Genomic DNA, 15,231 nt, shown 5'->3' with positions numbered 1-15,231 from the left:
TAAAAGCAATACCTAACTGCTTACATACTTTTGATCTTCTCAAGTCTTATTTCTTTGCATCCCTCCTTCTTGGCCCCAACACTCTGCCCTGGTTTTGTTGGATTTTCTTGTTAATCTTGAGTTGGGTAAGCATCACGCTTTGCGACACAGAAGACTGCATTGCATAGAGGGCTCCACAGGGTCACCGGGCTGCACCATCACCTCCAGATCGCCTGACCCTGCTCACCTTCCCCAGGAGGGGCGGCAAAGGACTTACCGATCAGATGACTCCTGTGCATCCTGATGGCTGGCAGTGTGGCGGGGGGGGGGGGGGGGGGGGGGGGGGGGGGCAGCAGAGCCTGTAGACACCTGCTGTCCTGTAGACCTTTTGCTGTCATTGCAGAAATGCTCTGGACCTGTGCTGTCCAGGTTCGTAGCCACTAAGCACATGTAGCTCTGGGTGCCTGGAAGGTTGCTCATGAGACTGAAGAACTGAACTTTTTAATTTTAATTCATTATTTATGATATTATGATTTACACATAGGACCTAAGTAATATGTAAAATATATTACTTCATAATGTATTTCAATTCATATATAATTATATAAATCCAGTCATGTTTATAGTAGCCACACGTGGCCAGTGGCTGCTGTATTTGACAGTGCAGTGTGGAGCATACTGGAAATGGGGGGTATTTTGGTGATCATCATGACTGGGGGCTGCTACTGGCTTTGGTGGGCATTGGTGAAAGGCAGAGTGTGTGGCTGGGACAGCTTGTTCCCCCACAAAAGGGCTGTAGCTGAATGTCCCATGTGAGGGCACCATGCACCCTGCTGCCTGCCCCAGCAGAGGGGCTGCCTGAATAGGGACCTTCCCCTGGGTTGTCTCCTTCAGCTTCAGCGGGAAACCAAGGAGATGGGCCACCTCACACAGGAGCTGGCTCACAGCAAAACTGGAGGCCCTGTCACAGGATTTCTCACTGTTTAGCAAGGCTTTGTGGTGGTTGGCTTGCTTAGCCTGAGGGCACCCCTGCTGTTGCCTGTGGGGGGTCTGCCCTTGTGCACCAGCGCCCTTGTGGGTGGACCTGGGGGCAGAGAAGCAGGCACTGCCTACTTCCAAAGGAGGACTCAGGGGAAACACACAAGCTAAACTGAGGGTGCCTTTCTATGGGCCAGACAGTGAACATAGCTGATCTTGTGTGCTGAACTTGGAGTTTTTAAAAGTACACATTGTCGGGGTGCCTGGGTGGTTCAGTCAGTTGAGCATCTGACTCTTGATTTTGGCTCAAGTCATGATCTCATGGTACATGAGATTGAGCCCTGCGTCGGGCCCTGCACTGACTGTGCCGGAGCCTGCTTGGGATTCTCTCTCTGCTTGGGATTCTCCCTCTCTCTCTGTCCCCCAACCCCTGCCCCACTCACTCTCTCTTCCTCTCTCAAAATAAGTAAATAAACTTAAAAAAAATACACACTATCTTCTTCTTTTGCAATATTATTAAAATTTTTCTCAAAAACTTCTACATTTACATTTTTTACATATGGCAAATCTGTACAAAATTCATCTGTTTATCTACAAAATAGTATATGAGAATGTCTTTTTCTCTAAAACATCACCAATACTAAGCATTATCATTCTTTTAAGTTTTGACAATGTGAGATTCATTCAAAAAATATTTATAAGAGCCTACTATAGTGCAGTCTCTATTCTAAGGTTTGAGAATTAGCAGTCATTATACAAACAATCTCTACCTTCAAGGAACTTGCATTCTAGTAGAGAAAAGCTGATAATAAATAGAAAATATGTGTTATGATATTAGATAATACATATAGTATGTTTGAAGTTGGTGTTGCTATGAAGGAAAAGTGAAACAGGAAATAGGCAATAGGGAGTATGGTGTTAGTGATGGGACTTTTCCACTAAAAATGGTATCCCACACACATCTGTATGTACATTGCTTTTATTGTTTATTAGGCCCATATGTTTATTGGGCCTTTCTTCATTTTTCAAAATTATTGAAATAAAATTCACATACAATGTTCTATTAGTCTCAGGTGTACAACATACTGATTTAACAGTTTCTGTTCTGTTTTTTTTTTTGAGAGAGAGAGGGTGCAAGTGAGTGAGGGTCAGAGAGAGGAGAGAGAGTGAGAAAGAAGTGGAGCTCAACCTAGGGCTCGTGTTTTACCTGAAGCAGGGCTCAAGCTCACCCAGTGCAGGACTAGAACTCATGAACTGCAAGATCACGACCTGAGCTGAAGTCAGGTCCTTAATGACTGATCCCCCCCCAAGCACCCGACTTGACAGTCTATCCATTATGCAGTGCTCGCCATGGTAAGGGTGGTCACCGTCTGTCACCGTACAATGCTATCACAAAATTATTGACTATATTCCCTATGTTGTGTTGTTCATCTCCATGACTTACTGATTTTATAACTGAAAGTTTGTACCTTTTAATCCCTTTTATTTATTTCACCTGTCCCCTCATCCACCTCCCCTCCTGCAACCATCAGTTTGTTCTCTGTATTTCAAGAGTCTGTGTGTTGGTTGCTTGGTTGGTTTTCTTTTCTAGATTCCACATGTAAGTGAAATCATATGCTATTTGTTTTTCTGGCTTATTTCACTTAGCATAATACCCTCTGGGTCCATCCAGGAGTTGCAAATGGCAAGATTTCATACTTTTTTATGGCTGAATAGTATTCTACTAGTATCTACATACTAGTATGTATAGTATTCATACTATATATATACGTGTGCATATATGTATACATATATACATATACATATACATACACACTATTCTTTATCTGTTCATCTGTTGCTGGAGACTTGGGTTGCTTCCACATTGTGGCTATTGTAAATAATCCTGCAGTAAACACAGGGGTGCATATATCTTATCAAATTAGTGGTTTTGTTTTCTTTGGGTAGACACTCATTCATGGAATTACTGGATCACATGGTATTTCTAATTTTAAGTTTTTGAGGAACCTCCATACTGTTTTCCACAGCAGTTGCAACCAATTTACATTTCCCCCAACGGTGCACAGAAGCTTCCTTTTCTCCACATTCTTGCCAACATTTGTTATTTCTTGATCTCTTTTTCTGATACTAGCCATTCTGACATGTGTGAAGTGATAGCTCGTGGTGGTTTTGATTTGTGTTTCCCTGCTGCTTAGTGATATTGAGCATCTTTTCATGTGTCTGTTGGCCATCTGTATGTCTTCTTTGGAAAAATGTCTATTCAGGTCCTCTGTCCATTTTTTAATCGATTTTTTTTTTTTGGTGTTTAAGTTCTTTACATATTTTGAATACTAACCTCTTATAAGATAGACAATTTACAAATATCTTCTCCCATTCAGTAGGTTGCCTTTTCATTTTGCTGATTGTTTCCTTCACTGTGAGAAAGCTTTTTATTTTGGTATAGTTCAGTAGTTTATTTTTCCTTTTGTTTTTTTTTCGCTTGAGGAGACATAGCCATAAATATGTTGTTAAGGCCGATGTCCAAGAGATTACTGCCTCTGTTTTCTTTTAGGAGCTTTATGGTCTCACATTTCAATCTTTAATCCATTTTTTAAGTTTATTTTGAGAGAGAGAGAGAGCAAGGTGAGGGTGGGGGAGGTGGTGGGGGACAGAGAGATAGGGAGAGAGAGAATCCCAAGCAAGATCCCACTGTCAGTGCAGAGCCTGACCTGGGGCTCAAACTCACGAACCGTGAGACCATGACCTAGCCTAAATCAAGAGTTGGACACATAACCAACTGAGCCATACAGGTGCCCCTGTCTTTAATCCATTTCAAATTTATTTTTGTGTATGGTGCAAAAAAGTGGTCCGGTTTTGTTGTTTTGCATGTAGCTCTCCAGTTTTCCCAGCACCATTTATTGAAAAGACTAACTTTACCCTATTGTATAGTCTTGCCTCCTTTGTCATAGATTACTTGACCATGTAAGTGTGGGTTTATTTCTGGTCTCTAATCTGTTCCATTGATCTATGTGTCTGTTTTTTTCCAGTACCATACTGTTTTGATTACTATAACTTTGTAGTGTAAGTTGAAATCTGGGATTGTAATACCTCCAACTTTATCTTTCTCAGGATTGCTTTGCTATTTGGGGTCTTTTGTGGTTCCATACACATTATATACTGTTTGTTCTAGTTCTGTGAAAAATGCTGTTGGTATTTTCGTAGGGATTGCATTGGATCTGTATATTGCTTTGGGCATTATGGACATTTTATTTTAATTTATTTTAATGTTTATTTTATTTATTTATTTTTAAAAATTTATTAATTTAATTTAATCTTTTTTAAATGTTTTATTCATTTTTGAGAGACAGAGAGACAGAGACAGAACGTAAGCTGGGGAGGGGCAGAGAGAGAGGGAGATACAGATTCCGAAACACGCTCCAGGCCCTGAGCTGTTAGCACAGAGCCCGACGTGGGGCTTGAATTCATGAACTGTGAGATCATGACCTGAGATGAAGTTGGACACTTAACCAACTGAGCCACCCAGGTGCCCCTAATAGTATTTGTTCTTCTAATCCATGAACATGGAATGTCTTCCCATATGTGAAGGTGTTTGTCATCTTCAGTCTCTTTCATCAGTGTCTTATATGTTTTCAGAGTACAGGTCTTTCACATATTTGTTTAAATTTATTCCCAGGTATTTTATTCTTCCCTTCCCCCTTCTCTTCCCTTCCCCCTTCCCTTCCCTTCCCTTCCCCCTTCCCTTTCCTTCCCTCTTCCCTTCCCCCTTCCCTTCCCCCTTCCCTTCCCTTCCCTTCCCTTCCCTTCCCTTCCCTTCCCTTCCCTTCCCCTTCCCCCTACCCCTCCCCTTCCCCCTTCCCCTCCCCCTTCCCTGGTATTTTATTCTTTTGGGTATAATTGTAAATAGTAGTTGTTTTCTTAATTTCTCTTTCTGCTACTTCATTATGAGAGTATAGAAATTCAATAGATTTCTGTATATTAATTTTGTGTTCTACAACCTTACTGAATTCGTTTATCAATTCTAATAGTTTTCTGGTGGAGTCTTTAGAGTTTTCTGTATATAGTATCTTATCATCAACAAATAGAGACAATTTTACTTCCTCTTTGCTAATTTGGATGCCTTGTATTTGTTTTTTATGTCTGATTGCTGCAGCTAGTCTACATTTTACATTTTTTAAAAATCTAAAACTGTTACTGTTTTAGCATTTAACATTTTATTCTAACGTAATTAAAATTTATATTATTTAAAAGATCTTTTAAAATGGATTTTTGTCTTAAAAATGGAGGACTTGCTTTCTCAGTTCACAGTTGCACTGTCTACACCTAAAGAAGCTGGAAAAGATAAAACTGATATATCAGAGTTTTCTGACTCATGAAAGAGAGGGATCAACTCCATAGAACTGGGTAAATTCTACAAGAGCTAAAGATATAAAGCTGACCTCGATGTGTATCACATTGAACTTTATCTGGACCCTGTGCTTCTGGAAGGCGGTGACAATTGAGAAATTCTCCGCAACTTCACCTTCTGGTAAAAGACTCCCCCCTGTCTTCACATATTCTGAGACAGGGCTCACCTCCACCACTCTTCCCTCATGACCCTTTGCCTAGCTCTATAAAACCCCAGACTCCTTCCTTTTTGAGATATTGTTCTTAAATGAACATTCTCCCTAGTGCAATATTCCGAGTAAAACCATTCATTAATTGTTGGTACATTTTATTTTTGACAGTTTTGATGCATGATTTGTATAGGAGCAAGCTTGTGGTGGGATCCCTGTTTACCCCACCCACATGATGAGCCTCTCTGTTCTTGGCTGGTGATTTGAGACCAGAGGTGTGTCTGACTTCTGGTCCTGCACTCTGGATTCATGTCCGTCAGTAGCATGGCAAGGATTCTGTTTTGATTCTTTTTGAGTAGTCACTTGATTTCTGGACCTGACTTCTTTTGGCTTCATGGTCTATAACCATTTAGGTTCTAGAGATCTTGTCTTTGTTGGGTAAAAGATGACAGCAAATCTTGTCTGTTACCGTTTTCTGTTTGTCTGCGTTGAGCTGAAATCAGTTAAGGATTCAAACCCATTGGGAAGAGAACAGCTCTTGATATGGAGCAGTGAATTCTGTTAACCTGTGTTTACTGTTGACCAGGGCTGAAATTTTAGAATTAGAGCTATAATAAACAATCTGTCTATGTCTATCTGTACATTGATGGTTGTCTCTGTAGTTCAGAAAGGCTTTACTTCTTATTGTGAGTGTGGGGTTTTTCTACTTCTGGATGGTATTGCCAAATTAGATTATAAAATCACCTAAATTAAAGGAGCTCTATTCTGATTAGCTTAGAGATAATTAATCACCTTATATAAATGGAATATTGTTAAAATTTCCAGAAGTTAAGGAACCCGAAATTTTAATGCTTTCAAAGAGCAAAAAGAAAGAAATATATAGAAATTAATTCATAAATAGTTTAAGAACAAGTTCACACTAGGCCAATGAGACTATTTTTTTAATTAATTTATTTATTTTGAGAGAGAGCAGGGGAGGGTCAGAGAGATAGGGTGAGAAAGAATTCCCCTTCCCACGCCCCATTTGGGGCTTGATCTCACAAACGAACTGTGAGATCATGACCTGAGTTGAAATCAAAAGTCGGATACTTAACTGACTGAGCCACCCAGGAGCCCCAGATGAGACTAGTTTAATATTTTTAAACTTAGTTTAATATTTTTGGTTTAATAAAAGCAGCTATGTAGTCTCTGAGCATTAGGTATAATATAAGCTTATTTTTTTTTTAGTTTTTTTAAGATTTTATTTATTTATGAGAGAGAGAGAGAGAGAGAGAGAGAGAGAGAGAGAGAGAGAGAGAGACAGCATGAGTGGGGGAGGGGAAGAGAGAGGGAGACCCAGAACCCGAAGGAGGCTCCAGGCTCTGAGCTGTCAGCACAAAGCCCAACGCGGGGCTTGAACTCACAAACCGGGAGATCATGACCTGAGCCGAAGTCGGATGCCTAACTGACTGAGCCACCCAGACACCCCCTAAGCTTATATTTTTATTCTATTTAGGTATATTTTTCTTGAGTTTATGCATATCTTGGGATCAAATAAGCTAGCATTATTTATACTACCTGTTTAAGATTATGAAACATATGTGTTTGGATTTAACCAAGTCAGATTATTATTCTGACAAACTTTATTTCAATGATAATTATGTTTCCTGGGTATGTCCACTTGAAGATAATTGCCAAGATGTTTGTGTAATTTAAACCCTTGGAGTTATACTACACTGTGTTAATTAATGGCTGTTCACTAGATAGATACCTGGGTCATCTCCAAGTAAGTCATCACATTGCCTTTGGTTTTATAATGATAAATGAAAAACATTAAAATTCTCTAATCAAACAAGGTATGCAAGGATGTAAAAATTTTTTTTAAATTTATTTTTATTTTGTGTGTATGTGTGTGTGTGAGAGAGAGACAGACAGAGACAGAGACAGAGAGACAGAGAGAATAAGTGGGGGAGGGGCAGAGAGAGCATGGGGGGGAGAGAATCCTTTCATGCTGTCAGTGCAGAGCCCTGATTGTGACCTGAACTGAAATAGGAGTTGGACACTTAACTGACCAAAGCACTCAGGTGCCCCAGTATGCAAGGGTTTTTATGTTGTTCTTTTTTTGTTAAACAGTGAGAGCAAAATAAGTTATCGGAATATAGAGATAGGAGCTGAACGAGCATGCTACTAATGGAGAAAGGGGGCATTTTCACAGATTTTTTTTCATTTTCACAGTATTTTTCCCCATCCCATCTCCATTTGATATTGATCCAAACATGCCACTGACCATTTAGTTAAAAAAAATTGCAGGATGCTTGTGCACACTTTATGTACAGCAAATGAGTAGGGAGAGGGAATGTGAACAAATAGAGAAAACTGTACTGTGGTGGTCAGGACGTGGTGGGACCAAATTGTGCCTTTCTCATTGAGAATGTCTTCTTGGTCTGGAGGAACAGAGTTCTGGAGTAAGCTAGCAAGTTCCCTTTGTAGTAGACACCTTGGTCTGCTGCTAGAACACTTCACCTGTGTCTTCATCCTCCCATCTCCAGCTGTGTGGGGGTGTGGATTTCACTGATTGGCTGCCCATCAAATCGGAATCTGATCTGCCTCACTGACAAACCCGGTCATTCACAGTAGGCTTTCGTCAGTTTACTAAGTGGTGTGTATGCCTCTTAATCTTACGCTGCACCACAGAACCATCCTGCCCCGCCACCTTCAAAATAATATGATCTTGTTCTCAGTTTTGATTCCTTGGGCTTTGCATTGGCCATGGTGAGTGCTGGCATCTCCTCAGCTGCTGATTCTCAAAAGAGGTACCAGGTCTGCACTGAAGGAGCACCCCAAAAAGCTTTTAAAAGTACAATGTGAGGGTTTTTTTTTAATTTTTTAAATTTTTATATATTTTTGACAGTGAGAGAGACAGAGTGTGAGCAGGGGAGGCAAGAGAGAGAGAGGGAGACACAGAATCTGTCTCTGCTGTCTCTGCTGTCAGCACAGAGCCCAATGCGGGGCTTGAGCTCACGAGCTGTTAGATCATGACCTGAGCCGAAGTTGGACGCTTAACCGACTGAGCCCCCAGGCTCCTGAGGTTTCTTATGAAAACTTGCAGCACAGCAAACTCAGGAAGGCCTGTGGTAAATGACCATTCTTGCTGCCCCTGTGAAAGTAACCATGTCAAATCTAATGAGACCAGCCTTATTTTGTAATCAAGACTAATGTCACTTTGAGATTATTTTTTAATCAGAAGTGAGGAGGTGAAGGAAAACATTATTTCAGTAGAAAACTATGTACACAGTTTATAGTGCATTCTTCCAGGTATTCAGATTCAAGCCTTGTTCATTGTCTCTGAGCTACTTTGCACCTTCTGTAAATTGCAGGTAACTGATGGAGATAAAACTCTCTCTTGTCTGGTAGAGATTTAGTTGACCTCCTAGACAGTGTGGAAGAATCGGTTCTGATACCTACCTGCACTTTGGACAGGATCCTGCTACCTTTCCCAAATTGTCAATCCTTACTAAATTTTCACTTCCTCCAGTTTCCATTAACATCTGGCCACAACTCTCCCAATGAATATTTCTAGTTTTTCTCACTCCCACCCGGCTTGGCATCACCAAGATTAAAGCTTGATCACCCAGATCCCTTTTGGGTCTCTAGGTCGTCTGGCCATTTCCCCAGGATCTGGAGAAGCCCTGCAAGCTGAAGCCTGGTGACTTGTTATAAACCTGGAAGGACTGCTCACAGCAGCAGACCCTTCATGACCTGGATTTCCCTGGACAAGGGTAGTGTGGGAGCTTTCAGAAACCCAGGAAGCAGTGCTGCTGCGTAACAAAGATTTTCCTCCACCAACTTCTTGGAATTTACTGGACTAGATTGTTTCAAGGTTCAACTCCTGGTACTTTATTTACAAAAAGCTTTCATATTAACATTTCCCTTTCCCAGTTAGGCATCCTTCTTTTAAGATGTCTGATCTCCAGGATCCTGACATCTGATCTTTGCTACCACCTTCCAGTAGACGGTTCAGCTGGTTTTACAGGAACCACACCAACAAGAATCCACAAGATACAAGTTTTCTTTTTCATATTTCTTTATTGAAGTGTAATTGGCAAACAGTATTATATGTTAGTTTCAAGTTTGATTTGGTTAGTGTCAGGTTAGAGTTGATTCAGCAATTCTACCCATTGCTCAGTGCTTCCCACAATAAGTGTAGTCACCACCTGTCACCATACAATGCTTTTACAGTATTATTGACTATTTCCATGTCTTACTTATTTTATAGCCTCTTCATCTATTTCACCCATTCTCTTCCACCTCCCTTCTTGGCAACCACCAGTTTGTTCTCTGTATTTAAGAGTGTGTTGAGATAGAATTTCTTAGACCCTGCTTCAGTCACTCAGGAGGCTCATGATTGCCTCTGAGTTGTTCAGCAACAACTGACATTTGAAGGTATTAATCACACTGAGTTTTATTTGAGCTCTGTGCTGCTGGAAGGCAGAAAAACTCCCAACCCTTTTTTTTTTTTATTAAAAAAATTTTTTTTAATGTTTGTTTATTTTTGAGACCGAGACAGAGCATGAATGTGGGAGGGGCAGAGAGAGAGGGAGACACAGAATCTGAAGCAGGCTCCAGGCTCTGAGCTGTCGGCACAGAGCCCCATGCGGGGCTCGAACTTATCAACTGCGAGATCATGACCTGAGCCGAAGTCAGATGCTCAACCGACTCAGTCACCCAGGCGCCCCTCAACCCTTTTGAGTTCTGAGAAATGGCTAATTGCCAAGGACCATCCTGTGCTTGCACCTTGGACCCACCTCTACCCTTTCTCATGACTCCCTTGTTCACCTGCCTCTGTGAAGTCCAGGCCCCCTTTGCTTAGAGGCGCTCCTTATTAATGAACCTTCTCCCTAGTGCAGTAGGCTGAATAAAATAATCTCCTTAATTGTACCATGCGTTTTGTGTTTCACAATGTTAAAAATATAGCTTATTTAAAACAAGGTTGTTTTTTTTTTAATGTTTATTCATTTATTTTTTGAAAGGGAGAGAGAGAGTGTGAGCAGGGGACAGAGAGAGAGGTATAGAATCCAAAGCAGGCTCCAGGCCCCAAACTGTCAGCACAGAGCCTGATGTGGGGATTGAACCCATGAACCATGAGATCATGACGAGCTGAAGTCAGATGCTTAACTGACTGAGCCACCCAGGTGCCCTTACTTTAGCTTATTGTTATGCATATTTTCAGTATTTTCAAGTAATACTGTTCCAGTTCAGTTGCATTATCACTTTAACACCACTTATTGAGGATTTGAAGAAAAAAGAATTGGATGACTTAAGTAATTTAATAATTTAATTTGAAAGACAAAATTTGTTTCTCACAGTTTTAAAATTAGATGTGAAAAAAACCAGTGGGCCATCTTACAGGGTAAGGTATGAGCAACCTTGATTAGTGAAGTATATAATGGCTAGGAGACCCATAAAACTCATGCCGTCAACACCACTAGGTGGAAAGTCGGTGAAAGAAATCACAGAGGTGAACTTGTTTTTGGAATATTGGAGTAAAGATGGTGGACTCACCATGGCGGACTCACTCCCCAACAAAACAACAGTTAACTGGAGAAAATTATTAAAAACAATAAAGTCCTGGAAATTATCCTAAGTGTATACAGCAAGAAGAGAAACAGTCATTCAAGAAAATCTACTAAATCTCAATAAGAAATCTGTGGCAACAGCCCTGCCAGCTCCATCTTACAGAAATGCTACTCCAGGTACTCTACTTGGGGTAGTCAAGAAGAGGAGGGCTTTCCCCTCCCAGACCCCATATGTAGAGTAGAAGCTCTCCTGTAGCTGAGCAAGCCACGGATGCTGGGACCTCTATCCCTGCCACCACCCCAGCTGGCTTGTAGGGGAGGTTCCACACCAGGAGGGGCAAGCCTAAAAGAACAGGAGTACCATCACCCCAGAGATCACTTTTAGAGAAGGGTTACTCTGGGATAAGTGGGTTGCTATCCCTAAGTCTAGATCCTGTGCAGGGTGCAGAGATTCTGTCCAGGGGAAGAGTCTGGCCACAAGGATTAAGAACTCCCAGCTCTGTCTGAGGGGGACTGACTTTATTTGGAACAGACAGTGGGAAATTCTAAGGGTATTGTTGAAAAAAGTGGAGATTTTGGTCAAGAGGAATTAGGAAGGCGCTTATAGCTACATGATACTAGTGGCAACAAGCACTAGTATCTCATCAGACATTTAACAGAACCAGGGAAAGCAGTAACCAAGAAGAATGCTCCTTGGATCACAGTCAACCCTGGGTGTCAGTAAGTTTGTATATAAAACATTCACCCACTGAGAAAAAATCACGTCAGGACATGGAGCAGATTTGGAAACACTCCCCAGGCTGCACAAAGACAAATTAACACAGGAAAGAAACCTTGCTGATACAAGTGCAATTTCTGACCAAACGCTGGTTGAACAATAAGCTACTCTGATACAGGGGCAATGCCTGGGAAGCCAGGCTTTCATATAATATCACACACATCCCTTGGAGTCTGAAAGACTGTGTGTGGCCATGGCTGGGCAATTTCAGGAGTGATCAGAGGGGGAAAATCCAAGCTACCGGTCTCTGGCTTCACATGGGTAAAAACGAATTAGCCAACCAAACAGCCAACAAATAAATTCCTCAGACTGTGGTAGCAGCATTTAAGACTCACACACTTTCAATGGTAAAGGGTAAAAAAAATTTTGACCAGTAAGTGACTTGTGCTACCCCAAGGATGACTGCTGGAAAGCCAGGTTAAGAGAGAAAAACAAGACAAAATCTGAATAGGAACATCAGAAGCTGCACACTACCAGGGAAATAGGCCTTACAGAGTTTGTTCAGCAAGTCACTATACAAATAAGTAGCCAAGCAAACAAAAACATCAACCCCTGGGAGATGGAGGTAATTAGTATCCAGAGTTGCTATAGCATAATATCTAAAAATGTCAGTTTTCAACAGAAACAATTTTGATACATGCAATGAAAGAGGAAATTATGACCCCACACAGGAAAAAAGTGACCAATACAAACTGCTTTTGAAGGGGCCCGGATGTTGGACTTAGTAGACACATACTTGAAAACAGCCATTGTAGGATTGTAGAGGCACCTCGGTGGCTCAAGAGTCTGCCTCTTTTTTTAAAAAATTTTTTTTAAACGTTTATTTATTTTTGAGACAGAGAGAGACAGAGCATGAACGGGGGAGGGTCAGAGAGAGAGGGAGCCACAGAATCCGAAACAGGCTCCAGGCTCCGAGCTGTCAGCACAGAGCCTGATGCGGGGCTCGAACTCACAGACCGCGAGATCATGACCTGAGCCGAAGTCAGCCGCTTAACCGACTGAGCCACCCAGGCACCCAAGAGTCTGCCTCTTGATTTTAGCTCAGGTAATGATCTCATGGTCGTGAGACTGAGCCCCTGCATCACCTGCTTAAGATTCTCTCTCTCCCTCTGTCCCTCCCCCACTCATGCACTCGCAGGCTCTCTCACAAAAAATAACAACAACAAAAGCCAGCCATTGTAAATATTCTTGAAGCACTAATGAAAACCATACTTAAAGAATTGAAGAATTGATGACAGTATCTCATCAGATAGAGAATAGCAACAAAGAGATAGAAATTATAAAGAAGAAGAACCAAATAAAAATTCTGGAGATGAAAAGTACAATAACTAAAATAAAAAAATTACTGGGAGTTTAAATAGTAGATTTGAGTTGGCAGAAGAAAGAAACAATGAGTTTGAAGATATAGTAATAAAGATAATTCAACATGTAAAATGGGGAGAAAAAAAGAAGAATGATCAGAGCTTCAGAGAAATGTGAGACACCATTAAATGCATTAACATATGCATAATGGACAGAAGAGAAAAGGGGCAAAGGAATTATCAGAAGGAGTCATAGCTGAAAAGTCCCCAAATTTGATGAAAAGCATTAATTTATATGTTCAAGAAGAATGAGCTTCAAGTAGGATAAACACAAAGAGATCCATGCCTAGACATAATATAGTCACAAGGTTGAAAAACAAAGATAAAGTCTTTTTAAATTTTTTTTTTCAACGTTTATTTATTTTTGGGACAGAGAGAGACAGAGCATGAACGGGCGAGGGGCAGAGAGAGAGGGAGACACAGAATCGGAAACAGGCTCCAGGCTCTGAGCCATCAGCCCAGAGCCCGACGCGGGGCTCAAACTCACGGACCACGAGATCGTGACCTGGCTGAAGTCGGACGCTTAGCTGACTGCACCACCCAGGCGCCCCAAAGATAAAGTCTTAAAAGCAGCAAGAGGAAAACAATTCATCACATGTAAGGAAAGTGCACTAAGAGCGACAGCTGATGTCTCATCAGAAACAGTGGAGGCCAAAAGACATATCTAAAGTGCTCAAAGTAGAAACCTGTCAACCAGTAATTCTATATCCAGCAAAACTATCTTTCAAGAAATAAAGACAAAATAAAGGCAAACTGAAAGAACTTATTGCTGGCAGGCCTGACTTATAAGAAACACAAAAAGTTCTTCAGACTGAAAGCAAATGACACCAGATAATAACTAAAATCCACATGAAAAACAGTGTCAGTAAAGGTAGGTAATTACAAAAGGCAGTATAATTGTATATTTCATTTCTCTTCTTCTCTAAACTGATTTAAAATGTAATGACCTAAGACATAGGTATATGCTCATACTGCTAGGCTTTTTACATACAGAAACATAATATGAGTCAACATTTTGTAATAGCACAAAGGAGGTAGATGGGAACACAGCTGTTTTGGAGTAAGGTGATGACACCAAATGGTAACTCAAGTCTACAAGAAGAAATAGAATCAGAAATGCTAAATAAGAAGGTTAATACAATAAACTGTATAAATATATAATTGCTTCACTTTCACTTTTAGAAAGACATAAGATTATGTAAAATAATTAAAACAATGTATTTTGGGGTTTAAAATATAGATGGATGTAGTAGATATAATAATAACACAGAAAAAGGAAGGAGACATCTCTAGACCACTGCATCCAACAACCTCAGATTATACATTCTCCAGAATAGATCATATGCTAGACCATTAAAACAAAACTCAATAAATCAAAGATGGTTGATATTCTACAAAGTAAGTTCTCTGACCACAATTGAATGAAGTTTGAAACCAGTAACAGAAGGAAATTTGGGAAATTTATAAATATGCGGAAATTAAGTAACACATTCCTAAAGAACAAATGAGTCAAAGAATAAATAAATAAATAAATAAAACCATTTTAATTGAAAATGAATACAAACATACAGAAACTTAAGGGATGCAGGAAAAGCAGTGCTGAAAGGGCAGTATATACCTATAAAAGTCTACATTAAAAAAGAAGAAAGATCTTAAATCAATAACTAAACTTTTTACCTTAAGACATTAGAAACAGATGAGCAAACTAAATCCAAAGCAAGCAGAAGGAAAGGAAACAATACAGATTAGAGTAGAAATCAATGAAATAGAGAAGAGGGAAAAAAAATAGAAAAAAACAATGAAACCGAAGGTTCGGTCTTTGAAAAGATCAACAAAACTGACAAACCTTTAGTTTACCTGACCAAGAAAACAACACTCAAATGACTAAAATCAGAAACGGAAGAAAGGATATTACTTTCAATCTTACAGAAGTAAAAAAGATTGTAAAAGAAAACTGAACAATTCTACACCAGCCAACTAGATAATCTGGACAAAATGGACACATTCATAGAAACACATAAAGTATA

Source organism: Prionailurus viverrinus, chromosome C1 (assembly GCF_022837055.1).
Source record: "Prionailurus viverrinus isolate Anna chromosome C1, UM_Priviv_1.0, whole genome shotgun sequence".
Lineage (NCBI taxonomy): Eukaryota > Metazoa > Chordata > Mammalia > Carnivora > Felidae > Prionailurus > Prionailurus viverrinus.
This window is presented reverse-complemented; position numbering follows the sequence as displayed.